This window comes from Strix aluco, chromosome Z (genome assembly GCF_031877795.1).
Source record: "Strix aluco isolate bStrAlu1 chromosome Z, bStrAlu1.hap1, whole genome shotgun sequence".
NCBI classification, from domain to species: Eukaryota; Metazoa; Chordata; class Aves; order Strigiformes; family Strigidae; genus Strix; species Strix aluco.
Genome location: NC_133971.1, coordinates 13,381,001 through 13,391,667, shown reverse-complemented (window position 1 = coordinate 13,391,667; position 10,667 = coordinate 13,381,001).

Genomic DNA, 10,667 nt, shown 5'->3' with positions numbered 1-10,667 from the left:
AGCAAAATCTTGGCAATTCAGAAGGAGGTTACAGTAAAACAGGTTCTAGATGATCAGGAGAAAAGTCTTTTTCCTTGCAAGACGGCACCTTTAGAGTAGATGGTGATCATCTTTACTTTAGAGTAAAGGTGGACATCAGTGTGGTGCTTGCTGCACTTCCAGCAGTAGAGAATGGAAATCAAATGAGGTAAGATAAAGACACAAGTATTAGAAAGCATTCATTAGCCTTCTTTAAATGGAGCCTTAAAGACTTCCAAAAGAATGTTATCCACAGAGCACATCTATTTGATATAAAATCAAATTTGATATAAAATCAGATGGTTCTAAGTTTTAAGCAATTTATGAAAAGTAGAATTTAACTTCAGAGTCAACTACTCCTGGGGCACTGGTAAAACTTGCCTCTGGAAATCCCAAGCCCCTGAGACCAGTAGAAAGTCTGGAGCAAGGAAGACATATCACTTGGCAGGGGAGAATCATGTTAAACGAACTGTACACACACAAGTCCATGGGGCCTGATGGGATGTTCCTATGAGTGTTAAGGAATCTAGCCAGTGTCACTGTGAGACCATCACTAATTATCTTTGAAAGGTTGTAGTGTTTGGGGAAGGTGAATGTCACACCTAGATTCTAGATGGGCAAGAAGGAGCATCTGTAAAACTACAGGCCAGTCAGCCTCACCTCGATCCTTGGGAAAGTGACAGCAAATCCTCCTGGAAGCCATTTTCAAACATGTTAAGGATGAGGAGTTGTGAGCATGGATTTATGAAGAGAAAATTATGCCTGATCGCCTTCTACAATGAAATGACTGGCTCCATGAAGGAGGGGGAGCAGCCAGTAGTGTTTGTCTTGACTTTAGCAAGCCCTTTGTGACTGTGTCCCATAACATCCTCATAGACAAATCGATGAAGTACAGATTATATGAGTGGGCAGTCAGATGCATTGGAAACTGGCAGAGCTGCCTTGCTGAAAGGGTTGGGATCAGTGGCACAAAATTCAACTGGCATTGAGTCAAGAGTGATGTACCCCAGGGTCAATATTGGGTTCTGTACTGTTATATCTTTATATTTACTGTCATATCTTTATATTTACTGTTATCATCATTATATCTTCATTAATGACCTGGACAGTGGGACATAGTGCAACCTCAGCAGGTTTGCAGATGATACAGAATTCAGAGGAGCAGCTGATAGCTTAGAGCGTACATGCTGCCATGCAGAGGGACATCAAAAGACTGGAGAAATGGGCTGACAGGCATCTCATGATGTTGAGCAAAGGGAAATGTGAAGTCCTGCACCTGGGCAGAAATAACCCCATGCATCAGTACATGCCAGAGGCCAACTGGCTGGAAAGCTGGCTGGCTGAAAAGGACCTGGGAATGATGTTTAACAAGTTTAACATTGGCAAGCAATGCGCCCTTGTTGCAAAGAAGGCCAACAGCCCCGTGGGCTGCATTAGCAAGAGCATCACCAGCAGGATGAAGGAGCTGATCCTTGCTCTCTATTCAGCACTGGTGAGGCCACATCTGGAAGCTCCCCAGCTCAGAAGGCTTCATATCAATGTGAGTAAGTACCAGATGGAACAGCATAAACAAGACACCCAGACTCTTCTCAGTGGTGTCCAGTGACAGGACAAGAGGCAAGGGGCACAAATTGAAATATAGGAAGTCTCATTTAATCATGAGAAAGACCCCTTTGTTTTACTGTGAGGGTGGTTGACTGCTGGAACTGGTTGCCCAGAGAAGTTGTGGAGTGTCTGTTCTTGGAGATACTTAAAACTTGGCCTGAGTAACCTGCTCTAGTTGACCTTGTTCTGAGCAGGGTGTGGTTGGACTGGGTGATCTCCAGAAGACCCTTCCAATCTCAGGAACTCACTGATTCTGTGAGAATTAAAGGTGCCTTCCTGAGCCGAGTTCACTTATTCAATCATTCTTAATTGATAGGTAGCTTGCAAGAATACTTTTGGTTAACTTTGTATAGTAACGGAGATATTCTTTAGTAATCTCACGAGGTCTTTGAATATCATTAAAAGTGCTACACTACTGCTACCTTGCTTGGAATGTCTGTAGTCAGTGCTGGTCTACAGTTGGTGGAATGGTTTGTTCTTTGATTATTTTTTACATATATTACAAGATCTTTGAACTAATTCACTGATGGTTTCCATAATCACGTATCTTCTTCAAGGAGAGAGAATCTAACACACTTTAATTCTTACTGTCATTGCCAAAACTTGATTAGAGAGAACCAGCAATGCTTTGCTCAATTACAACTACATTGAACAGGATTTGATGGAATGTGGTTAACAAATGAGATTAGCATTACTAATTCAAATAGGAGAACAAGCATGAAGAATTTATTTGTTTTTCTCTTCTTCTATAATAGAGAGGAACAATGCTTAACTTCTACCAAGATGCCGTTAAGAACAAACAGCGTTTCTGCAAGGAAGGCCTAGCTGCCAGTTTCCCAGTTGATGTTGTAGCAAACAATGTTTGGAATTGGGAGGTCATGTAAAGTAATACTTTGTATTGGCCAAGTAGCCTATAGAATATCAAGCATATCATTGCCAACCTAAGTACAACTGTAAGATAGTCCACAAAAAGCTTTGCCTGAGAAACCTTCTGTGGACACATGAAGATCTCAATGAATTTGCATCACTGTCAGCAAACCCAGCTAATCTCAGCGGTTTTAGATCTGTCAAAAGTATTTGCCTGTATGTCAAACTGCTTTTTCCACTTATGATATTTTTCTCAATCATCAGTTATTCCTTATGTGGTGTTGTAATACCTGTTACTCACCTGACTTACTGAACCTATAAAACAAAGAAGAAAGACCAATAGGTACATTGTTCAGGGAAGAACCACCCATGTGTTGGTAGGGTGGTTGTATGACTGATACTCCTTCCAGTAGGCATTTCTCAGATGAGTTTGCTTGTCAAATGATGAGATGTTTCAGTGTAAGCTATTTATGTATCAACTCACATCAGTACATTTGCAGGATGCTAAATAACACACTCTTCTGTTTATTTTTTAGTCAGGCTTTCATAATTGTGCAATTATACACGGAGGTCAAAATAAAAAAACCTTTTAGGGAAAAAAAAATGTCCAAACATTAAAATAATGATTGTATAACACAGTTTGAATTTAGGTAACTTCTGCCATCTTATTGAGACTTTGAGAAAAGTTTGAGTGAATGGTACAAATGTTTAAAATACTGCCATCATTTAACTGTAACTAGCACATTTAGTTCTCATTAAAGCAAGTTGTGTTCAGTATACTACTTATTTAGACGGTTAATTTATAATCTTTCAGTGTATGAGAGTGATTAAAATAGACATGTATCCATCTGGTGAACAGATCCAAACAAAAATAAAGCATTTTTCTTCTGAATGTTCTTTCATAAGCAGTACTAGAATGCCACTAAAAGCCAGTACATTTGTATAGGTTTGTTTCCATACATAAGTTTGTTTCCATACACAGTAACTTTACACCATTTGCCTTATCATACAACCAAAATTCCAGTGTTTTACATAAATGGGCAATGCAAAACACAGGAAACAAATGAATCTTTTACAACATGAATATTCCTTCTCTTGTGAATTAATCAAGAGGCATAATCTTCAAATGCCAGTCTCCTACTACTATTCACAGTAGACTGCTCGTTCAGGTTGACTGCTGATAATACTTCTATTTTCTCACTTTTTCCCCAGACAGGTGCTCCAGGTTGGGATATTTTTCTGTCTCTCATAATCAGTCAGGAATTTTACTCAATGTATAAATTCACACAGATGCTTGTCAAGTTCTGCACCCGGCCAAACCTCAGTTCTGATAGTATGAACTGTTTCTCATCAGAGTAGGTCGTTAACATGAAATCTGAAAACAAAAATGTATGTTTCGCATACATCTACAGTTATTTCAGCACATTTTATTGGAATAAAACTGCATGTGGAAGTAGGATTTTTGAAATACCTAATGCAATTTAGATTCACACCTCAGTTTAACTTGAACTAACTTTCAAATACAGATAAATCAGAAAATGTTAACTTTGCAGTGTTTCACAGACAACAGACTTCATTTTAAACTCCAACAAATCCACAGTTCTTCCCAAATGCTAGAAATTGCTTTCACCCCCTTTGCATTATTACACAATTCAGGTTTATCAGGTAGCTGCTCTCTTTTTTTTGTATATGCCTTAGTATAATTTATTTTTTTTTAAGAAGACTGTTGTGTAGTAGAGGAAAATATCTTACAGAAAAGAAACTCTTAATTCTGTGAAGTAATGCCTAATCCACCATATCTGTAATCTCAAAAACTATACAAAATGCATTTAACAAGACCTATTTTTCACAAAGTATGAGACCAGTTTTATATCTTTAAAATAAAAATATTTTTCTAGCATTATATTTCTCTAGTAGTAGCTGTTTTTCCCAGATGAAACTTGATCCAGAAATCTTAAAATCCTACTTATGTTGAGATTAGTAGATGAACTCCACATAGACAATGTAAGCAGCTGAAACCGTTTCAAACTTCCTGCCTCTGGATGGCAGTCATCTACATAAACTGGCAGTGGTAGACTGAAACAGCTGTGAGATCTCTGCATGTGCTTTTTCTCTGTTTTATGGCAAACACATGAAAAAAGTTAGGATTATTCTATTTAGCATAGCAGTATCAGTTATAAGAATCATATTAGCAGCTATATGATTGTGTTTCATAATGCAGTTCGCCTTCTCCCAATAAAATTGCTTAAATCAAAGACGGAATAGCTTTTCTCAGCTTTCAATTCTTTTTAAACTTACTCTGAAATATGATTAGGAATTTAGCTGACAACCAATAGTAGCTAGGTATTATTTTTATCTTTGAATCTCCAAGTGCATATCTTCAAGCAAAGGAAGATTATTCCCACCATTTACAGACTGGGAAAATGCACCAAAGCAGGTTAAGAGAGAGATCTGAGAACAGATTCTGCATCCGATTATCATTTCAGGGCAGCATTTCTTCAGTCACTTATGAAATGTAGTATATGTTTGCCAGACAACACTACTTGGATTACAGAAGCATTTCTTCTTCAAAAGGGTTTTTTAGAAATCCCTCTTTTAATCTGTATAAAATTCTATAAATCAATTTTGTAAGTTTATATTAAACTAAAAGTTTTATTATATACTTTTAATGTGTGAATATGTATGTGTAGGAGAAGGAAAAGCAAATGCTAAAATTCAGCTTTTTTTTTTTTTGAGTGTCTGCTGAGAGATCTGCTACCTGCTATTTTTCTGGCAGGACATGCTATTGAAACTGTTCATGTAGGTTCCTGCTATTTCTGGAGGAAAAAAAAGCGTCTTTTTCCTTTGCCGTGAGGTTCATCCTGCTGTGAGTCACAGCATGTAACTCTGCATAAAGGGAAGTTGTTTTTGAATATGCAGAATACCTATCTGAACAAGATAGATCAAACAAGTGACAGAAAATTCTGGAATTCACTGGGAAGAACTTACTCTGCCTTCCAGCCAGAGTTTGTAGGAGCAGGGCAAGAAGTATAAATACATTTAGGACACGAAAATTTCATTCCTCTAAAGCCAAATTATTTCACATATAGTGGAGAAACTGCAGAAATGGGCCAGTCTATTTTGGTTCATGACTCTGGGGTGCAAACACAGTTCCAGTCTACCCATTAAGTATGAAATTTTCTTTTTTTGTGCAATAGTTGAATTTCTGTCATCATATGTATTGGTTTGATAAACTGGAGTTCATAGAATATCATCTTCAGCTGGATAATACCACCCAGAACTGAAAAAAATCACAGCAGTAGTGAGTTTTCAGTGTGGGGATATTGTTTTGAAGGACAATTATCCAGGTATCGTCACAGCTGAAGTCGCTGCTTTAATTTGCTCTCATGCTGAATTTCAGAGAATACTTCTTTTACCTTAAGTTGGAAAAACAATACCAGTTTTGCTCATGTCATTCAACTAAATCCTTCTTATCTGAGACACAGAAAAAAGTATGAACAATGGTAACTTGCACACTTAAAAATCTAATTATGTGTATCCTGCTGCATGACAAGATGAGGAGTTCTGGACACAGTCACTCTTTTTCAGTACTTCTAGTTCCCAGCTTCCTTCATGGCACCAGAATATAGGCTTCCACTGCCAATAAAAGGATTAGAACTTTTACAATTGTGAAATTTGAAAACATACCAGAGTATAACTCGGTGCAAAAAAACATTATAACTTTTATTTGAAAGTGGCATAAAATAGACATTATTGCCAAATGAATCGAGTTCCCTAAGTGCTAATGTTGAAAATTCTTTTTGGTACCTTAAGATGTTTTGGTATCTCAAAATGTCTTAAACTATAAGCGCATCATGATTAATACTATAATAGAATAATTACAATCTACAATTAAAAAAACCACATGTCACTGCAGTCAGTCCCATTATTCAGATCACCAAGTGTATTTTCATAGCATTTTTTAATTAAAATGCAGCAGAAAAAAATTGGTTTTTTAGGTTTTATTAGTTTGGAGGCTTTTCAGCATGGTTTCTGACCCTTGCATGCATCAACTGCAACCTTATCAGTCATTTTGTATTACAGTTAGCAAATAAGACAGTTTTACATGATTATTTCTTTTTTCCCAGAACTCAGTATTATGTCAGCTAACCAGCTGTTATTATCTATTTCAATATTTATTAAACCTCACTTTCTCAGTAGAGGAGCCACGGCTTTCAGTTGAAGTACTTCTGGCAGAAACGTTCTCAGTAAAAATACCTTCTCCATATTCAAAACCAGTTGTTGATTATTCTATTCAGAATGAAAGTTGTTGCAAACAAAAATCAATCAAATATGCTAAAATGTCATGATGTTAGGAGCCTTAGCACAATACTTTCAAATCACGTATTTTGCCAGTGCATACTTATAATTCGATAGAAAGCTTTTCCCCCTTTTTGTTGGTTTGTTGGGTTTTTTTCTCTGAATTTTCCTTCACAAATCATCAACATTAGCAATTGAATGAGAATTTCTCTGTAGAGCATCTGGTTCATCTGCTACCAGTTTCTCTATTAAGAGACAGTCCTTGAGAAGTTTGTCCAAATCAGTATTTTCACAAGTCTGGCAAACAACAGCGAATATTCCATCACAGTTTTTTCATTAATTTGGACAATACTGAAACATAAACAGTTCAGCAGTTTGTAATGTCCAACCATGCCTCACGAAATGCACGCAGTGCAGAGCCATATTCCCCTTTGTGTTATGCAGCTGCAAAAATAGATGTTGCAGACTACTGTAATTAGAAATTTAATTCCAAATGTTCAAAAGTTCAGGCCATGCAGAAAAGCTATATAATTTCAGCAATATGATCTTTCATGGGAAACTGTTCTCAGCCATTTTGGGAACCTTGCCAGCCCAGCCATATGATGCTTGTTCTCTCGCACCTTCTTACTACATTCTCTAAAACTTTTAATCAGGTATTCATATAAATGTGGGTGGCTGAAAGTGTCCTCACTCAGTCATTACAAGCTACATGTTAACTGAATCTTTCACAGCTCAGTAACATTTATCCATAGATACTTAATAGATTTTTCCCTTAAGTGGGATAATTGCAACCTGCTTTTGAAATGCAAAAAACCCTGTGCAGATTATTTCTGATGCAGTCTAAAATATGTAGGTTATATTTCTTATGTTATCTCTTCCTTTAGGCCAGATAGCTACTTCTTTTTCTATACTTATTTCTTATCCTTAATACAATGCAGTATTTCAAGCTGCAGTCATGTTCTTGCAGACAGTATCAGGAGAAGCTAACCCAAGAAGGCAGAGAGCTGGAAATTGGGCAGTGCGACATAGAATAGGGGCTGAACTGCAAGAAGGGGTAATGCTGCACTTGAAATGAGGCTCTTGGAATGTGGCAGAAGAGGGGGACTCCTGGGAACCCCTCTAAGAAGCTTGAAGGTACCTGCTGCTGCCAGGTACAAGGCAAGGGAAGCTACAGGGCTGTGGGCCTGGGGAAGCTCTGGCGCCTTCTATCGAGCATGGTCAGCAGCCCTCGAGGCTTTGTTACAGCTGCCCCTGCTTCGGGAGGGTGATCCTCCCACCCGTTTAGCTGGTGCTAGGGAGAGGCCTGGGTCAGAGCTTAGCGTGTCAGAGGGGGTGCCTGTGGCCTCTCCTGGACCTTTCCTGCCGGAGGTGCGCTGCTGTTGGAGAGCTGTGCTGCTAAGCAGAGGAGTTATGGAAGTCCACAGGCTGCACAGCATCGGAGAGAGACAGGATCTCCTCAGAGACCCCACAGCTTCAAGAGCCCTGCACCCCCACCACAGTGCAGGCCTGGGCAGAGTCTGTCACTAGCAGAACTGCAAGGGGAATATCAGCAGAAGGCAATGGCTGGAAGCTGGTGTCTTCTGGCACCACATGTAAGGCTCCTGCTCCACCTGAGCTTCACTGCCCTCAAAGCTGAGGAAGAGCTGAGGGTGCTTTCAAACAAAGCATCTGGATAGACTGACCCTGAGACATGCCAGACCATCTGGCACTGGGCAGCTCCCTGCTGTGGGGAACAGACACACCCATTGCAGACCTGACCCACTGGCTAGAGAAGTTTGCTGCTTGCTGGGGGCTCAGATCAAGGATGTTGTGGAGAGACTGCCAAAGATTGTCCAACCCTCTGACTATGACCCCCTGCTGTTCTCCCATGTGGGCACCAGCGATAGCTCCAGGGGCAACCAGGAGAGGATCACTCCTAGTCTCTGGGAGGGGGTAGTCAGGGGTCCCAAGTGTTCTTCTCCTCGGTCCTGCTCATGAGGGGAGAAGTCATGAGGAGGAGAAGAGGGTACTGAGCATCAACAGTTTGGTGCAGAGCTGGGGTAAGCAACAGTTTTGGTTTCTTTCACCATGGAACCCTCTTTGAGGATGAATGAATGCTTAGAGAGGTGGAATCCACCTTACTAAGTGGTGGTGGTGATGTAGTAACTCTTAAGATTCACATAGTTAAGTAATCATATCATCTCTAGACATCACTTTCAAAAATGTGTAGTCTAGAAATTAAAAATATTTTCACTATTGAAACATATGTTTGTATAGAAACTGTGCACCTCCCCTGGGTAACCTGAAAGCCCTGGCTACTGAATAAATAGCATGGATAGCTGTAGAAAGCTTAATATGTTAAATAAAAATAAACTACAAAGACAGCAATATGATTGGAAATGTGATATGAAATTGATTTTTATCAGTGTCCAGTGGCTTTTTTTCTTAGCTCATTATAAAAGCTTCCTCTCCCTGCCAAGAGTCATCACTAGTTTTCTTTAGTCTTCATAATCTTCAGAATTGTAAGAAGAATCAGATGAAGTAAAGTCACAAAAAATTTATTGCTTACTTGTTGTAGATGAATAAGAACATAAAAAACAGTGGGATCCCAAGCCAAGAAGCAACTGCCTTGTAGAGACATAATGCTTCTATCAGCTGGTTGCAGTAATACTTCTTACATCGGCAATCATTCTGCTTAGTGAAACAGTAACATTTAGCAACTATCAGTTCAAGTATAAAATTATAAATTCCTGAAGAACCTTCACTGTTATACAGACTAATTAAGAACTACCTAAATGACCTCTGCTGTGATAAGTATGCATCCATGCTTTAGTGGAACAGCACATTAGGTTCATTCATGCCTGACAAATGTGAACATACCCTTAAATCTCAAACCAAGTGAGAATATACAAGATGTCATTTAAGATACAATTCTGTGGAACAAGTAAAGACAAACTCATTTTTTTTCCAAAATCACCTGCCATGGCATACAGTAAGGTTTTCTTTTTGGATGTTTACTTTCAAATCCAAGTTGCAAGGCAGAACCCGACCTTCATTTGGCATTAGCCAATTCTTCAAAGTAAGAGTTGGTTTTTTGTCTTGTGTTGAAAGCAGTTTAGAAACTTACAGGCTTATCCTGCTGTGAAGACTGAAAAAAACACCAAAAAGCCCCTGAAAAACCCAGAAACGGAGCACTTGTGCAATCTGAGATTCTCCCATGGCAAAGAGGCACTTGGGGCCAGCATTATTTGATACAGTCCTATCACAGGTAGAGCAATTCTTGCAGAAAAAGTATTCAAGGAAAAATTAACTGTAGGTCCAAATTTAATTCAGAGAGCAATAAAGAAATAAAGACGTTATTTACATTGAGCTATTTAAATTAGATCAGTTACTCTAATCATGATTTGTCTTTTTCATCTTACAGGATAGGTTCTTAGACTTACAGTTTTCCAAAGAAAGAATCAAAACCTGTAACTAATGACAGGCTTTTTTTAGATGCAGTATCAGCCATTCATGAGGAAGTCTCTGACCCAAAACAACGATCTTCTAAAATAGTTTCTAGTTTCCTTATTAAGAGGAAAGTTTTATTTCAGAAAGTATACTTGTTCTGATTGGAACACATGTTCCAACATTTGTTTTCAGAGGGCAGATGCAGTTTTGTCTTTTTAAATGAGAACTACACAGAGTGCTCCAGCAGTTCTTTAATTTTCTATGTAAGCCCATTCAAAACAAGTGATCTACTGCAAGGGTCTCAAAAATTATTTAAATTGATTTATTCAGGTGGGCCTCTGGGAAAGATAATTCTTGATAGCAGAAGAGCAGAAATTATCTGATACTGTAACTTGAAAAAAGTTTCCTAAAATCAGCTATACCCAACTGAGTAGTAAAAATTGAGTAAG